Below are 18,932 nucleotides of genomic sequence, written 5' to 3' on the forward strand. Positions count from 1 at the left end.
GTAGAACAGCGTGTATCATATGTACAGAAATAAACTGCAGCTGAAGAGTCCTTTAGCATCATTTATTGTGCATGTGTTTTTTTTGGGGACTTCTCACTGGTGCTCACAATTTATTATTACATGGGTAGTACACACACACACACACACACACACACACACACACACATACTAACAAGCAATTTTTACATGTTTATATATCATCACAGGTACAGAGATATTATTTTTTATTTTATGTTTCTTTTGAAAATGTTAGTTTGCTAATCGCAATGTCATGAAATCTTGTATCCTGTGTAAAAACCCCAGCTGCTGTGGTTGCTATGGTGACAGCGATGCTTGTTAATGTTAGCGCAGATCTTTTCGACATGTTATTATGTTGTTTTTTGTTGTTGTGATTTTCTATCTTTCATTGGTTAAATGATAGAATATGGGTTTTCTGGTTAAGTTTCACTTTCTAAATGTTTACTCGATTTGTAATCAACTCGTTATTTTTAGTATTTTAACATGCTGTTTGTAGTGGTTGATCATTCCTGTTCATATTTGTTATTATGACATTAGGCTACTTACGTTATTTATGTGACCTACAGGACATTGTTGTGCTGCGCTTAACATTACACAGCACAATATAGCAACTTAGATTTCCAGATGAAATTTTTTTTTTACTAACGGACCTTGAGGGGAGGAGAGTCTGCCAGTCTCTCTCTCTCACATGCACACACACGCACGCAATTTCATTTTTCCATGTTTTTACAGTAAAGGTTCACAGACCCAGTACTGCCGCTTGCCTCGTGATGTTAACAGTGCCAGAACAAAACGCAGCATCACAGCGAGTAGACAGAATTGTCGGGGTACACAAGCTGGCTTGGTATTGTGAAACAGTGCGGTTGTGCACAGCTGGATCTCTTGAGTTGTCGCGTATTTGTTCACTGAACGTATGGATGGACAGGTAGCTAGCTCACGTTAGTTGTAGGAACTAACCACAGCTTAGCTTGCTCTAGCTAGAAGTGTCCAATACAGCGATACGCTGTATAATGATCCCATAAACTAAACTTCATATCATTTTAAGCAACGGATCATCCAGCATATTGCAGAGAGGAAGAGCATGTTAAAGCAATGAAAAAAAGAAAGCAAAAACATGAAGGCATTGTGTAAGGCATTGTTTTATCGCTTCGACAAGAGCTTAATCGGGTGATTGTGTCTGTAGCCACGCTGTCGATGTATTGCATAAAGGCGCATTTTTCGCCGCTTTCATCGCTTACGGCCATACCACTCTGAACACGCCCGATCTCGTCCGATCTCGGAAGCTAAGCAGGGTCGGGCCTGGTTAGTACTTGGATGGGAGACCGCCTGGGAATACCAGGTGCTGTAAGCTTTTCTTCTTAGCTATGTTTCTTTTCATTTTTGCCTCTTTTCACGTACAACGTGGCTTCATTTCTTTAGGGTTTTATTTTATGCTTTCTTTCTTGCTTTTAGGTTTAGAACTGTAGCATTTTGGAGCTTAGTAAGTGCACCGGGTTCTCATAAACGTATGTATGTTTGTCTTATCAATTTCACCAAAACAACTCCATGTTTCTTTACTTTTACATCTTTCTCTTACCTTCATGTATTATGCCGTTTGTGTGTGCGAACACTTTCGGAGCAATTATCTAGGTGCGTTGGACCGCACGCCACTCAAAGCTTTTATTAACGGAACTGGAGGTTGGTTGCGTCGAGTTCAACTCCGTCCAATCATTTTGGGATTAGAACATGGTTTTACTCTTGAATCCCTTTCGACATTATATGTGCTATGTACATTTTAATGGGTGTTGTTTTGGGAAGGGATAGACTAATTTTAGTTACTGCAGCCTTTCTTTCGTTTGCTAACTATATTCATTCTGTTCCTTCTACCAGGGGAGCCAAGTCTGTCTCTCACTCATACATACACACACACACACACACACACACACACACACACACACACACACATTAACAAGCAATTGATTTTTTACATGTTTATATATCATCACAGGTACAGAGATATTATTTTTTATTTTATGTTTCTTTTGAAAATGTTAGTTTGCTAATCGCAATGTCATGAAATCTTGTATCCTGTGGAAAAGCACAGTGGAAAAAATATTATTTCTTAATAAAAGTGAATAAAGTCACCACAGTATTCATAAGCATAACCATTTTTCCCATCTTTGAAAAACACTGCAACAGTCTTAAAAACATCTCAACATAAACATCTCATGTCCTATTTGGTTTATTTAAACATTGACTGAAATCAACCTGTTTTTTGACACTAGTAGACCTCCAAAACCATTACCTACACATCAAAAACAGATTAGATGAATGAATGAACCACACAAAATCATATTAAGGTGTTTTTATTTCTATTGTTGGCAGTGACTATTCCCATGCTGTCACTGGTGCAAAACAGCCAAGAGATCCATCACAAATAGTTGAAATGACAATAAAGGTTTAGCCAGCAGGGGGGTTTGTGTGCACATGAAGCCTCCAGATATGAACCTTTTTTTGAACCAATTGGATGGAAAGCTTCAAGGATTCATCTGGCAATCACTACAAAAACAAACAAAAATGTTTTAAAAAATAGAATTTAGCATTTACAAGTTACAAGTTCAATAAAAGAAAATCAGCAATCATAAATTCTCCAAAATAAGTCAACATCAAAACTCCACTCTTGAAATTTCCTTTGGAAACTAATACAAGGAAAAACAGGAAATTGGGTGATGTCACTTCCTGTCTTTAAGCAGGACAATTCCCCATAAAGCTCCCCTTCAAAGACAACATGGAAGACTCTCCACAAAAAAGTCACAGGTAAGTTCATTTTTTCTTAATATACTTTTGTTTTACCTACTTTGTTAAAATATACCAACTTTTCTGTGTTAATCCTGTGTTTTAATTTACATACATATATAAATATATATACACACAGCATATGTGCATTTCAAACCCACAGTCCATGAACACACTGTGGTGGAGGGTAACTATCACAAGACATTACACTCATACTGTGTGCATCTGCGCCTGTATCACTCCACCACACAGAAAACAGCATGAAAAACCTTTCCCAGTTTCCAAAGATTTCCAACTTTAATGTGTTGATTTGTACAGAGACTTCTACATGTGTAACTTGTAGAACAGCGTGTATCATATGTACAGAAATAAACTGCAGCTGAAGAGTCCTTTAGCATCATTTATTGTGCATGTGTTTTTTTTGGGGACTTCTCACTGGTGCTCACAATTTATTATTACATGGGTAGTACACACACACACACACACACACACACACACACACACACACGCGCACACACATACTAACAAGCAATTTTTACATGTTTATATGTCATCACAGGTACAGAGATATTATTTTTTATTTTATGTTTCTTTTGAAAATGTTAGTTTGCTAATCGCAATGTCATGAAATCTTGTATCCTGTGTAAAAACCCCAGCTGCTGTGGTTGCTATGGTGACAGCGATGCTTGTTAATGTTAGCGCAGATCTTTTCGACATGTTATTATGTTGTTTTTTGTTGTTGTGATTTTCTATCTTTCATTGGTTAAATGATAGAATATGGGTTTTCTGGTTAAGTTTCACTTTCTAAATGTTTACTCGATTTGTAATCAACTCGTTATTTTTAGTATTTTAACATGCTGTTTGTAGTGGTTGATCATTCCTGTTCATATTTGTTATTATGACATTAGGCTACTTACGTTATTTATGTGACCTACAGGACATTGTTGTGCTGCGCTTAACATTACACAGCACAATATAGCAACTTAGATTTCCAGATGAAATTTTTTTTTTACTAACGGACCTTGAGGGGAGGAGAGTCTGCCAGTCTCTCTCTCTCACATGCACACACACGCACGCAATTTCATTTTTCCATGTTTTTACAGTAAAGGTTCACAGACCCAGTACTGCCGCTTGCCTCGTGATGTTAACAGTGCCAGAACAAAACGCAGCATCACAGCGAGTAGACAGAATTGTCGGGGTACACAAGCTGGCTTGGTATTGTGAAACAGTGCGGTTGTGCACAGCTGGATCTCTTGAGTTGTCGCGTATTTGTTCACTGAACGTATGGATGGACAGGTAGCTAGCTCACGTTAGTTGTAGGAACTAACCACAGCTTAGCTTGCTCTAGCTAGAAGTGTCCAATACAGCGATACGCTGTATAATGATCCCATAAACTAAACTTCATATCATTTTAAGCAACGGATCATCCAGCATATTGCAGAGAGGAAGAGCATGTTAAAGCAATGAAAAAAAGAAAGCAAAAACATGAAGGCATTGTGTAAGGCATTGTTTTATCGCTTCGACAAGAGCTTAATCGGGTGATTGTGTCTGTAGCCACGCTGTCGATGTATTGCATAAAGGCGCATTTTTCGCCGCTTTCATCGCTTACGGCCATACCACTCTGAACACGCCCGATCTCGTCCGATCTCGGAAGCTAAGCAGGGTCGGGCCTGGTTAGTACTTGGATGGGAGACCGCCTGGGAATACCAGGTGCTGTAAGCTTTTCTTCTTAGCTATGTTTCTTTTCATTTTTGCCTCTTTTCACGTACAACGTGGCTTCATTTCTTTAGGGTTTTATTTTATGCTTTCTTTCTTGCTTTTAGGTTTAGAACTGTAGCATTTTGGAGCTTAGTAAGTGCACCGGGTTCTCATAAACGTATGTATGTTTGTCTTATCAATTTCACCAAAACAACTCCATGTTTCTTTACTTTTACATCTTTCTCTTACCTTCATGTATTATGCCGTTTGTGTGTGCGAACACTTTCGGAGCAATTATCTAGGTGCGTTGGACCGCACGCCACTCAAAGCTTTTATTAACGGAACTGGAGGTTGGTTGCGTCGAGTTCAACTCCGTCCAATCATTTTGGGATTAGAACATGGTTTTACTCTTGAATCCCTTTCGACATTATATGTGCTATGTACATTTTAATGGGTGTTGTTTTGGGAAGGGATAGACTAATTTTAGTTACTGCAGCCTTTCTTTCGTTTGCTAACTATATTCATTCTGTTCCTTCTACCAGGGGAGCCAAGTCTGTCTCTCACTCATACATACACACACACACACACACACACACACACACACACACACACACACACATTAACAAGCAATTGATTTTTTACATGTTTATATATCATCACAGGTACAGAGATATTATTTTTTATTTTATGTTTCTTTTGAAAATGTTAGTTTGCTAATCGCAATGTCATGAAATCTTGTATCCTGTGGAAAAGCACAGTGGAAAAAATATTATTTCTTAATAAAAGTGAATAAAGTCACCACAGTATTCATAAGCATAACCATTTTTCCCATCTTTGAAAAACACTGCAACAGTCTTAAAAACATCTCAACATAAACATCTCATGTCCTATTTGGTTTATTTAAACATTGACTGAAATCAACCTGTTTTTTGACACTAGTAGACCTCCAAAACCATTACCTACACATCAAAAACAGATTAGATGAATGAATGAACCACACAAAATCATATTAAGGTGTTTTTATTTCTATTGTTGGCAGTGACTATTCCCATGCTGTCACTGGTGCAAAACAGCCAAGAGATCCATCACAAATAGTTGAAATGACAATAAAGGTTTAGCCAGCAGGGGGGTTTGTGTGCACATGAAGCCTCCAGATATGAACCTTTTTTTGAACCAATTGGATGGAAAGCTTCAAGGATTCATCTGGCAATCACTACAAAAACAAACAAAAATGTTTTAAAAAATAGAATTTAGCATTTACAAGTTACAAGTTCAATAAAAGAAAATCAGCAATCATAAATTCTCCAAAATAAGTCAACATCAAAACTCCACTCTTGAAATTTCCTTTGGAAACTAATACAAGGAAAAACAGGAAATTGGGTGATGTCACTTCCTGTCTTTAAGCAGGACAATTCCCCATAAAGCTCCCCTTCAAAGACAACATGGAAGACTCTCCACAAAAAAGTCACAGGTAAGTTCATTTTTTCTTAATATACTTTTGTTTTACCTACTTTGTTAAAATATACCAACTTTTCTGTGTTAATCCTGTGTTTTAATTTACATACATATATAAATATATATACACACAGCATATGTGCATTTCAAACCCACAGTCCATGAACACACTGTGGTGGAGGGTAACTATCACAAGACATTACACTCATACTGTGTGCATCTGCGCCTGTATCACTCCACCACACAGAAAACAGCATGAAAAACCTTTCCCAGTTTCCAAAGATTTCCAACTTTAATGTGTTGATTTGTACAGAGACTTCTACATGTGTAACTTGTAGAACAGCGTGTATCATATGTACAGAAATAAACTGCAGCTGAAGAGTCCTTTAGCATCATTTATTGTGCATGTGTTTTTTTTGGGGACTTCTCACTGGTGCTCACAATTTATTATTACATGGGTAGTACACACACACACACACACACACACACACACACACACACACACACGCGCACACACATACTAACAAGCAATTTTTACATGTTTATATGTCATCACAGGTACAGAGATATTATTTTTTATTTTATGTTTCTTTTGAAAATGTTAGTTTGCTAATCGCAATGTCATGAAATCTTGTATCCTGTGTAAAAACCCCAGCTGCTGTGGTTGCTATGGTGACAGCGATGCTTGTTAATGTTAGCGCAGATCTTTTCGACATGTTATTATGTTGTTTTTTGTTGTTGTGATTTTCTATCTTTCATTGGTTAAATGATAGAATATGGGTTTTCTGGTTAAGTTTCACTTTCTAAATGTTTACTCGATTTGTAATCAACTCGTTATTTTTAGTATTTTAACATGCTGTTTGTAGTGGTTGATCATTCCTGTTCATATTTGTTATTATGACATTAGGCTACTTACGTTATTTATGTGACCTACAGGACATTGTTGTGCTGCGCTTAACATTACACAGCACAATATAGCAACTTAGATTTCCAGATGAAATTTTTTTTTTACTAACGGACCTTGAGGGGAGGAGAGTCTGCCAGTCTCTCTCTCTCACATGCACACACACGCACGCAATTTCATTTTTCCATGTTTTTACAGTAAAGGTTCACAGACCCAGTACTGCCGCTTGCCTCGTGATGTTAACAGTGCCAGAACAAAACGCAGCATCACAGCGAGTAGACAGAATTGTCGGGGTACACAAGCTGGCTTGGTATTGTGAAACAGTGCGGTTGTGCACAGCTGGATCTCTTGAGTTGTCGCGTATTTGTTCACTGAACGTATGGATGGACAGGTAGCTAGCTCACGTTAGTTGTAGGAACTAACCACAGCTTAGCTTGCTCTAGCTAGAAGTGTCCAATACAGCGATACGCTGTATAATGATCCCATAAACTAAACTTCATATCATTTTAAGCAACGGATCATCCAGCATATTGCAGAGAGGAAGAGCATGTTAAAGCAATGAAAAAAAGAAAGCAAAAACATGAAGGCATTGTGTAAGGCATTGTTTTATCGCTTCGACAAGAGCTTAATCGGGTGATTGTGTCTGTAGCCACGCTGTCGATGTATTGCATAAAGGCGCATTTTTCGCCGCTTTCATCGCTTACGGCCATACCACTCTGAACACGCCCGATCTCGTCCGATCTCGGAAGCTAAGCAGGGTCGGGCCTGGTTAGTACTTGGATGGGAGACCGCCTGGGAATACCAGGTGCTGTAAGCTTTTCTTCTTAGCTATGTTTCTTTTCATTTTTGCCTCTTTTCACGTACAACGTGGCTTCATTTCTTTAGGGTTTTATTTTATGCTTTCTTTCTTGCTATTAGGTTTAGAACTGTAGCATTTTGGAGCTTAGTAAGTGCACCGGGTTCTCATAAACGTATGTATGTTTGTCTTATCAATTTCACCAAAACAACTCCATGTTTCTTTACTTTTACATCTTTCTCTTACCTTCATGTATTATGCCGTTTGTGTGTGCGAACACTTTCGGAGCAATTATCTAGGTGCGTTGGACCGCACGCCACTCAAAGCTTTTATTAACGGAACTGGAGGTTGGTTGCGTCGAGTTCAACTCCGTCCAATCATTTTGGGATTAGAACATGGTTTTACTCTTGAATCCCTTTCGACATTATATGTGCTATGTACATTTTAATGGGTGTTGTTTTGGGAAGGGATAGACTAATTTTAGTTACTGCAGCCTTTCTTTCGTTTGCTAACTATATTCATTCTGTTCCTTCTACCAGGGGAGCCAAGTCTGTCTCTCACTCATACATACACACACACACACACACACACCAAAATAAGTCAACATCAAAACTCCACTCTTGAAATTTCCTTTGGAAACTAATACAAGGAAAAACAGGAAATTGGGTGATGTCACTTCCTGTCTTTAAGCAGGACAATTCCCCCCCATAAAGCTCCCCTTCAAAGACAACATGGAAGACTCTCCACAAAAAAGTCACAGGTAAGTTCATTTTTTCTTAATATACTTTTGTTTTACCTACTTTGTTAAAATATACCAACTTTTCTGTGTTAATCCTGTGTTTTAATTTACATACATATATAAATATATATACACACAGCATATGTGCATTTCAAACCCACAGTCCATGAACACACTGTGGTGGAGGGTAACTATCACAAGACATTACACTCATACTGTGTGCATCTGCACCTGTATCACTCCACCACACAGAAAACAGCATGAAAAACCTTTCCCAGTTTCCAAAGATTTCCAACTTTAATGTGTTGATTTGTACAGAGACTTCTACATGTGTAACTTGTAGAACAGCGTGTATCATATGTACAGAAATAAACTGCAGCTGAAGAGTCCTTTAGCATCATTTATTGTGCATGTGTTTTTTTTGGGGACTTCTCACTGGTGCTCACAATTTATTATTACATGGGTAGTACACACACACACACACACACACACGCACACACATACTAACAAGCAATTTTTACATGTTTATATGTCATCAAAGGTACAGAGATATTATTGTTTATTTAATGTTTCTTTTGAAAATGTTAGTTTGCTAATCGCAATGTCATGAAATCTTGTATCCTGTGTAAAAACCCCAGCTGCTGTGGTTGCTATGGTGACAGCGATGCTTGTTAATGTTAGCGCAGATCTTTTCGACATGTTATTATGTTGTTTTTTGTTGTTGTGATTTTCTATCTTTCATTGGTTAAATGATAGAATATGGGTTTTCTGGTTAAGTTTCACTTTCTAAATGTTTACTCGATTTGTAATCAACTCGTTATTTTTAGTATTTTAACATGCTGTTTGTAGTGGTTGATCATTCCTGTTCATATTTGTTATTATGACATTAGGCTACTTACGTTATTTATGTGACCTACAGGACATTGTTGTGCTGCGCTTAACATTACACAGCACAATATAGCAACTTAGATTTCCAGATGAAATTTTTTTTTTTACTAACGGACCTTGAGGGGAGGAGAGTCTGCCAGTCTCTCTCTCTCACATGCACACACACGCACGCAATTTCATTTTTCCATGTTTTTACAGTAAAGGTTCACAGACCCAGTACTGCCGCTTGCCTCGTGATGTTAACAGTGCCAGAACAAAACGCAGCATCACAGCGAGTAGACAGAATTGTCGGGGTACACAAGCTGGCTTGGTATTGTGAAACAGTGCGGTTGTGCACAGCTGGATCTCTTGAGTTGTCGCGTATTTGTTCACTGAACGTATGGATGGACAGGTAGCTAGCTCACGTTAGTTGTAGGAACTAACCACAGCTTAGCTTGCTCTAGCTAGAAGTGTCCAATACAGCGATACGCTGTATAATGATCCCATAAACTAAACTTCATATCATTTTAAGCAACGGATCATCCAGCATATTGCAGAGAGGAAGAGCATGTTAAAGCAATGAAAAAAAGAAAGCAAAAACATGAAGGCATTGTGTAAGGCATTGTTTTATCGCTTCGACAAGAGCTTAATCGGGTGATTGTGTCTGTAGCCACGCTGTCGATGTATTGCATAAAGGCGCATTTTTCGCCGCTTTCATCGCTTACGGCCATACCACTCTGAACACGCCCGATCTCGTCCGATCTCGGAAGCTAAGCAGGGTCGGGCCTGGTTAGTACTTGGATGGGAGACCGCCTGGGAATACCAGGTGCTGTAAGCTTTTCTTCTTAGCTATGTTTCTTTTCATTTTTGCCTCTTTTCACGTACAACGTGGCTTCATTTCTTTAGGGTTTTATTTTATGCTTTCTTTCTTGCTATTAGGTTTAGAACTGTAGCATTTTGGAGCTTAGTAAGTGCACCGGGTTCTCATAAACGTATGTATGTTTGTCTTATCAATTTCACCAAAACAACTCCATGTTTCTTTACTTTTACATCTTTCTCTTACCTTCATGTATTATGCCGTTTGTGTGTGCGAACACTTTCGGAGCAATTATCTAGGTGCGTTGGACCGCACGCCACTCAAAGCTTTTATTAACGGAACTGGAGGTTGGTTGCGTCGAGTTCAACTCCGTCCAATCATTTTGGGATTAGAACATGGTTTTACTCTTGAATCCCTTTCGACATTATATGTGCTATGTACATTTTAATGGGTGTTGTTTTGGGAAGGGATAGACTAATTTTAGTTACTGCAGCCTTTCTTTCGTTTGCTAACTATATTCATTCTGTTCCTTCTACCAGGGGAGCCAAGTCTGTCTCTCACTCATACATACACACACACACACACACACACCAAAATAAGTCAACATCAAAACTCCACTCTTGAAATTTCCTTTGGAAACTAATACAAGGAAAAACAGGAAATTGGGTGATGTCACTTCCTGTCTTTAAGCAGGACAATTCCCCATAAAGCTCCCCTTCAAAGACAACATGGAAGACTCTCCACAAAAAAGTCACAGGTAAGTTCATTTTTTCTTAATATACTTTTGTTTTACCTACTTTGTTAAAATATACCAACTTTTCTGTGTTAATCCTGTGTTTTAATTTACATACATATATAAATATATATACACACAGCATATGTGCATTTCAAACCCACAGTCCATGAACACACTGTGGTGGAGGGTAACTATCACAAGACATTACACTCATACTGTGTGCATCTGCGCCTGTATCACTCCACCACACAGAAAACAGCATGAAAAACCTTTCCCAGTTTCCAAAGATTTCCAACTTTAATGTGTTGATTTGTACAGAGACTTCTACATGTGTAACTTGTAGAACAGCGTGTATCATATGTACAGAAATAAACTGCAGCTGAAGAGTCCTTTAGCATCATTTATTGTGCATGTGTTTTTTTTGGGGACTTCTCACTGGTGCTCACAATTTATTATTACATGGGTAGTACACACACACACACACACACACACACACACACACGCGCACACACATACTAACAAGCAATTTTTACATGTTTATATATCATCACAGGTACAGAGATATTATTTTTTATTTTATGTTTCTTTTGAAAATGTTAGTTTGCTAATCGCAATGTCATGAAATCTTGTATCCTGTGTAAAAACCCCAGCTGCTGTGGTTGCTATGGTGACAGCGATGCTTGTTAATGTTAGCGCAGATCTTTTCGACATGTTATTATGTTGTTTTTTGTTGTTGTGATTTTCTATCTTTCATTGGTTAAATGATAGAATATGGGTTTTCTGGTTAAGTTTCACTTTCTAAATGTTTACTCGATTTGTAATCAACTCGTTATTTTTAGTATTTTAACATGCTGTTTGTAGTGGTTGATCATTCCTGTTCATATTTGTTATTATGACATTAGGCTACTTACGTTATTTATGTGACCTACAGGACATTGTTGTGCTGCGCTTAACATTACACAGCACAATATAGCAACTTAGATTTCCAGATGAAATTTTTTTTTTACTAACGGACCTTGAGGGGAGGAGAGTCTGCCAGTCTCTCTCTCTCACATGCACACACACGCACGCAATTTCATTTTTCCATGTTTTTACAGTAAAGGTTCACAGACCCAGTACTGCCGCTTGCCTCGTGATGTTAACAGTGCCAGAACAAAACGCAGCATCACAGCGAGTAGACAGAATTGTCGGGGTACACAAGCTGGCTTGGTATTGTGAAACAGTGCGGTTGTGCACAGCTGGATCTCTTGAGTTGTCGCGTATTTGTTCACTGAACGTATGGATGGACAGGTAGCTAGCTCACGTTAGTTGTAGGAACTAACCACAGCTTAGCTTGCTCTAGCTAGAAGTGTCCAATACAGCGATACGCTGTATAATGATCCCATAAACTAAACTTCATATCATTTTAAGCAACGGATCATCCAGCATATTGCAGAGAGGAAGAGCATGTTAAAGCAATGAAAAAAAGAAAGCAAAAACATGAAGGCATTGTGTAAGGCATTGTTTTATCGCTTCGACAAGAGCTTAATCGGGTGATTGTGTCTGTAGCCACGCTGTCGATGTATTGCATAAAGGCGCATTTTTCGCCGCTTTCATCGCTTACGGCCATACCACTCTGAACACGCCCGATCTCGTCCGATCTCGGAAGCTAAGCAGGGTCGGGCCTGGTTAGTACTTGGATGGGAGACCGCCTGGGAATACCAGGTGCTGTAAGCTTTTCTTCTTAGCTATGTTTCTTTTCATTTTTGCCTCTTTTCACGTACAACGTGGCTTCATTTCTTTAGGGTTTTATTTTATGCTTTCTTTCTTGCTATTAGGTTTAGAACTGTAGCATTTTGGAGCTTAGTAAGTGCACCGGGTTCTCATAAACGTATGTATGTTTGTCTTATCAATTTCACCAAAACAACTCCATGTTTCTTTACTTTTACATCTTTCTCTTACCTTCATGTATTATGCCGTTTGTGTGTGCGAACACTTTCGGAGCAATTATCTAGGTGCGTTGGACCGCACGCCACTCAAAGCTTTTATTAACGGAACTGGAGGTTGGTTGCGTCGAGTTCAACTCCGTCCAATCATTTTGGGATTAGAACATGGTTTTACTCTTGAATCCCTTTCGACATTATATGTGCTATGTACATTTTAATGGGTGTTGTTTTGGGAAGGGATAGACTAATTTTAGTTACTGCAGCCTTTCTTTCGTTTGCTAACTATATTCATTCTGTTCCTTCTACCAGGGGAGCCAAGTCTGTCTCTCACTCATACATACACACACACACACACACACACACACACACACATTAACAAGCAATTGATTTTTTACATGTTTATATATCATCACAGGTACAGAGATATTATTTTTTATTTTATGTTTCTTTTGAAAATGTTAGTTTGCTAATCGCAATGTAATGAAATCTTGTATTCTGTGGAAAAGCACAGTGGAAAAAATATTATTTCTTAATAAAAGTGAATAAAGTCACCACAGTATTCATAAGCATAACCATTTTTCCCATCTTTGAAAAACACTGCAACAGTCTTAAAAACATCTCAACATAAACATCTCATGTCCTATTTGGTTTATTTAAACATTGACTGAAATCAACCTGTTTTTTGACACTAGTAGACCTCCAAAACCATTACCTACACATCAAAAACAGATTAGATGAATGAATGAACCACACAAAATCATATTAAGGTGTTTTTATTTCTATTGTTGGCAGTGACTATTCCCATGCTGTCACTGGTGCAAAACAGCCAAGAGATCCATCACAAATAGTTGAAATGACAATAAAGGTTTAGCCAGCAGGGGGGTTTGTGTGCACATGAAGCCTCCAGATATGAACCTTTTTTTGAACCAATTGGATGGAAAGCTTCAAGGATTCATCTGGCAATCACTACAAAAACAAACAAAAATGTTTTAAAAAATAGAATTTAGCATTTACAAGTTACAAGTTCAATAAAAGAAAATCAGCAATCATAAATTCTCCAAAATAAGTCAACATCAAAACTCCACTCTTGAAATTTCCTTTGGAAACTAATACAAGGAAAAACAGGAAATTGGGTGATGTCACTTCCTGTCTTTAAGCAGGACAATTCCCCATAAAGCTCCCCTTCAAAGACAACATGGAAGACTCTCCACAAAAAAGTCACAGGTAAGTTCATTTTTTCTTAATATACTTTTGTTTTACCTACTTTGTTAAAATATACCAACTTTTCTGTGTTAATCCTGTGTTTTAATTTACATACATATATAAATATATATACACACAGCATATGTGCATTTCAAACCCACAGTCCATGAACACACTGTGGTGGAGGGTAACTATCACAAGACATTACACTCATACTGTGTGCATCTGCGCCTGTATCACTCCACCACACAGAAAACAGCATGAAAAACCTTTCCCAGTTTCCAAAGATTTCCAACTTTAATGTGTTGATTTGTACAGAGACTTCTACATGTGTAACTTGTAGAACAGCGTGTATCATATGTACAGAAATAAACTGCAGCTGAAGAGTCCTTTAGCATCATTTATTGTGCATGTGTTTTTTTTGGGGACTTCTCACTGGTGCTCACAATTTATTATTACATGGGTAGTACACACACACACGCGCACACACATACTAACAAGCAATTTTTACATGTTTATATGTCATCAAAGGTACAGAGATATTATTGTTTATTTAATGTTTCTTTTGAAAATGTTAGTTTGCTAATCGCAATGTCATGAAATCTTGTATCCTGTGTAAAAACCCCAGCTGCTGTGGTTGCTATGGTGACAGCGATGCTTGTTAATGTTAGCGCAGATCTTTTCGACATGTTATTATGTTGTTTTTTGTTGTTGTGATTTTCTATCTTTCATTGGTTAAATGATAGAATATGGGTTTTCTGGTTAAGTTTCACTTTCTAAATGTTTACTCGATTTGTAATCAACTCGTTATTTTTAGTATTTTAACATGCTGTTTGTAGTGGTTGATCATTCCTGTTCATATTTGTTATTATGACATTAGGCTACTTACGTTATTTATGTGACCTACAGGACATTGTTGTGCTGCGCTTAACATTACACAGCACAATATAGCAACTTAGATTTCCAGATGAAATTTTTTTTTTACTAACGGACCTTGAGGGGAGGAGAGTCTGCCAGTCTCTCTCTCTCACATGCACACACACGCACGCAATTTCATTTTTCCATGTTTTTACAGTAAAGGTTCACAGACCCAGTACTGCCGCTTGCCTCGTGATGTTAACAGTGCCAGAACAAAACGCAGCATCACAGCGAGTAGACAGAATTGTCGGGGTACACAAGCTGGCTTGGTATTGTGAAACAGTGCGGTTGTGCACAGCTGGATCTCTTGAGTTGTCGCGTATTTGTTCACTGAACGTATGGATGGACAGGTAGCTAGCTCACGTTAGTTGTAGGAACTAACCACAGCTTAGCTTGCTCTAGCTAGAAGTGTCCAATACAGCGATACGCTGTATAATGATCCCATAAACTAAACTTCATATCATTTTAAGCAACGGATCATCCAGCATATTGCAGAGAGGAAGAGCATGTTAAAGCAATGAAAAAAAGAAAGCAAAAACATGAAGGCATTGTGTAAGGCATTGTTTTATCGCTTCGACAAGAGCTTAATCGGGTGATTGTGTCTGTAGCCACGCTGTCGATGTATTGCATAAAGGCGCATTTTTCGCCGCTGTTATCGCTTACGGCCATACCACTCTGAACACGCCCGATCTCGTCCGATCTCGGAAGCTAAGCAGGGTCGGGCCTGGTTAGTACTTGGGTGGGAGACCGCCTGGGAATACCAGGTGCTGTAAGCTTTTCTTCTTAGCTATGTTTCTTTTCATTTTTGCCTCTTTTCACGTACAACGTGGCTTCATTTCTTTAGGGTTTTATTTTATGCTTTCTTTCTTGCTATTAGGTTTAGAACTGTAGCATTTTGGAGCTTAGTAAGTGCACCGGGTTCTCATAAACGTATGTATGTTTGTCTTATCAATTTCACCAAAACAACTCCATGTTTCTTTACTTTTACATCTTTCTCTTACCTTCATGTATTATGCCGTTTGTGTGTGCGAACACTTTCGGAGCAATTATCTAGGTGCGTTGGACCGCACGCCACTCAAAGCTTTTATTAACGGAACTGGAGGTTGGTTGCGTCGAGTTCAACTCCGTCCAATCATTTTGGGATTAGAACATGGTTTTACTCTTGAATCCCTTTCGACATTATATGTGCTATGTACATTTTAATGGGTGTTGTTTTGGGAAGGGATAGACTAATTTTAGTTACTGCAGCCTTTCTTTCGTTTGCTAACTATATTCATTCTGTTCCTTCTACCAGGGGAGCCAAGTCTGTCTCTCACTCATACATACACACACACACACACACACACACACACACACACACACACACACACACACACACACACATTAACAAGCAATTGATTTTTTACATGTTTATATATCATCACAGGTACAGAGATATTATTTTTTATTTTATGTTTCTTTTGAAAATGTTAGTTTGCTAATCGCAATGTAATGAAATCTTGTATTCTGTGGAAAAGCACAGTGGAAAAAATATTATTTCTTAATAAAAGTGAATAAAGTCACCACAGTATTCATAAGCATAACCATTTTTCCCATCTTTGAAAAACACTGCAACAGTCTTAAAAACATCTCAACATAAACATCTCATGTCCTATTTGGTTTATTTAAACATTGACTGAAATCAACCTGTTTTTTGACACTAGTAGACCTCCAAAACCATTACCTACACATCAAAAACAGATTAGATGAATGAATGAACCACACAAAATCATATTAAGGTGTTTTTATTTCTATTGTTGGCAGTGACTATTCCCATGCTGTCACTGGTGCAAAACAGCCAAGAGATCCATCACAAATAGTTGAAATGACAATAAAGGTTTAGCCAGCAGGGGGGTTTGTGTGCACATGAAGCCTCCAGATATGAACCTTTTTTTGAACCAATTGGATGGAAAGCTTCAAGGATTCATCTGGCAATCACTACAAAAACAAACAAAAATGTTTTAAAAAATAGAATTTAGCATTTACAAGTTACAAGTTCAATAAAAGAAAATCAGCAATCATAAATTCTCCAAAATAAGTCAACATCAAAACTCCACTCTTGAAATTTCCTTTGGAAACTAATACAAGGAAAAACAGGAAATTGGGTGATGTCACTTCCTGTCTTTAAGCAGGACAATTCCCCATAAAGCTCCCCTTCAAAGACAACATGGAAGACTCTCCACAAAAAAGTCACAGGTAAGTTCATTTTTTCTTAATATACTTTTGTTTTACCTACTTTGTTAAAATATACCAACTTTTCTGTGTTAATCCTGTGTTTTAATTTACATACATATATAAATATATATACACACAGCATATGTGCATTTCAAACCCACAGTCCATGAACACACTGTGGTGGAGGGTAACTATCACAAGACATTACACTCATACTGTGTGCATCTGCGCCTGTATCACTCCACCACACAGAAAACAGCATGAAAAACCTTTCCCAGTTTCCAAAGATTTCCAACTTTAATGTGTTGATTTGTACAGAGACTTCTACATGTGTAACTTGTAGAACAGCGTGTATCATATGTACAGAAATAAACTGCAGCTGAAGAGTCCTTTAGCATCATTTATTGTGCATGTGTTTTTTTTGGGGACTTCTCACTGGTGCTCACAATTTATTATTACATGGGTAGTACACACACACACACACACACACACACACACACACACACGCGCACACACATACTAACAAGCAATTTTTACATGTTTATATGTCATCACAGGTACAGAGATATTATTTTTTATTTAATGTTTCTTTTGAAAATGTTAGTTTGCTAATCGCAATGTCATGAAATCTTGTATCCTGTGTAAAAACCCCAGCTGCTGTGGTTGCTATGGTGACAGCGATGCTTGTTAATGTTAGCGCAGATCTTTTCGACATGTTATTATGTTGTTTTTTGTTGTTGTGATTTTCTATCTTTCATTGGTTAAATGATAGAATATGGGTTTTCTGTTTAAGTTTCACTTTCTAAATGTTTACTCGATTTGTAATCAACTCGTTATTTTTAGTATTTTAACATGCTGTTTGTAGTGGTTGATCATTCCTGTTCATATTTGTTATTATGACATTAGGCTACTTACGTTACTTATGTGACCTACAGGACATTGTTGTGCTGCGCTTAACATTACACAGCACAATATAGCAACTTAGATTTCCAGATGAAATTTTTTTTTTACTAACGGACCTTGAGGGGAGGAGAGTCTGCCAGTCTCTCTCTCTCACATGCACACACACGCACGCAATTTCATTTTTCCATGTTTTTACAGTAAAGGTTCACAGACCCAGTACTGCCGCTTGCCTCGTGATGTTAACAGTGCCAGAACAAAACGCAGCATCACAGCGAGTAGACAGAATTGTCGGGGTACACAAGCTGGCTTGGTATTGTGAAACAGTGCGGTTGTGCACAGCTGGATCTCTTGAGTTGTCGCGTATTTGTTCACTGAACGTATGGATGGACAGGTAGCTAGCTCACGTTAGTTGTAGGAACTAACCACAGCTTAGCTTGCTCTAGCTAGAAGTGTCCAATACAGCGATACGCTGTATAATGATCCCATAAACTAAACTTCATATCATTTTAAGCAACGGATCATCCAGCATATTGCAGAGAGGAAGAGCATGTTAAAGCAATGAAAAAAAGAAAGCAAAAACATGAAGGCATTGTGTAAGGCATTGTTTTATCGCTTCGACAAGAGCTTAATCGGGTGATTGTGTCTGTAGCCACGCTGTCGATGTATTGCATAAAGGCGCATTTTTCGCCGCTTTCATTGCTTACGGCCATACCACTCTGAACACGCCCGATCTCGTCCGATCTCGGAAGCTAAGCAGGGTCGGGCCTGGTTAGTACTTGGATGGGAGACCGCCTGGGAATACCAGGTGCTGTAAGCTTTTCTTCTTAGCTATGTTTCTTTTCATTTTTGCCTCTTTTCACGTACAACGTGGCTTCATTTCTTTAGGGTTTTATTTTATGCTTTCTTTCTTGCTTTTAGGTTTAGAACTGTAGCATTTTGGAGCTTAGTAAGTGCACCGGGTTCT

At 38.1% G+C, this 18,932-nt stretch overlaps 7 non-coding genes across 7 annotated transcripts; all 7 read left to right on the top strand.

The window, feature by feature from the left end:
* Positions 1-1,250: 1,250 nt before the first annotated feature.
* Positions 1,251-1,369, top strand: LOC145659731 (5S ribosomal RNA). Its single transcript, XR_014125848.1, has one exon. It is a non-coding gene; the product is annotated as a 5S ribosomal RNA (ribosomal RNA).
* Positions 1,370-4,396: 3,027 nt separating this feature from the next.
* LOC145659732 (5S ribosomal RNA) lies at positions 4,397-4,515 on the top strand. The gene has a single exon (XR_014125849.1). It is a non-coding gene; the product is annotated as a 5S ribosomal RNA (ribosomal RNA).
* A 3,033-nt stretch (positions 4,516-7,548) lies between these two features.
* On the top strand, positions 7,549-7,667 carry LOC145659733 (5S ribosomal RNA). The gene has a single exon (XR_014125850.1). It is a non-coding gene; the product is annotated as a 5S ribosomal RNA (ribosomal RNA).
* Positions 7,668-9,971: 2,304 nt separating this feature from the next.
* LOC145659734 (5S ribosomal RNA) lies at positions 9,972-10,090 on the top strand. The gene has a single exon (XR_014125852.1). It is a non-coding gene; the product is annotated as a 5S ribosomal RNA (ribosomal RNA).
* Positions 10,091-12,402: 2,312 nt separating this feature from the next.
* Positions 12,403-12,521, top strand: LOC145659735 (5S ribosomal RNA). The gene has a single exon (XR_014125854.1). It is a non-coding gene; the product is annotated as a 5S ribosomal RNA (ribosomal RNA).
* Positions 12,522-15,508: 2,987 nt separating this feature from the next.
* On the top strand, positions 15,509-15,627 carry LOC145659762 (5S ribosomal RNA). Its single transcript, XR_014125893.1, has one exon. It is a non-coding gene; the product is annotated as a 5S ribosomal RNA (ribosomal RNA).
* Positions 15,628-18,666: 3,039 nt separating this feature from the next.
* On the top strand, positions 18,667-18,785 carry LOC145659736 (5S ribosomal RNA). The gene has a single exon (XR_014125856.1). It is a non-coding gene; the product is annotated as a 5S ribosomal RNA (ribosomal RNA).
* The last annotated feature ends 147 nt before the right edge of the window (positions 18,786-18,932 follow it).

The sequence above is a fragment of the Electrophorus electricus genome, chromosome 1 (assembly GCF_041902795.1).
Source record: "Electrophorus electricus isolate QZ-2024a chromosome 1, ASM4190279v1, whole genome shotgun sequence".
Classification (NCBI taxonomy): Eukaryota; Metazoa; Chordata; class Actinopteri; order Gymnotiformes; family Gymnotidae; genus Electrophorus; species Electrophorus electricus.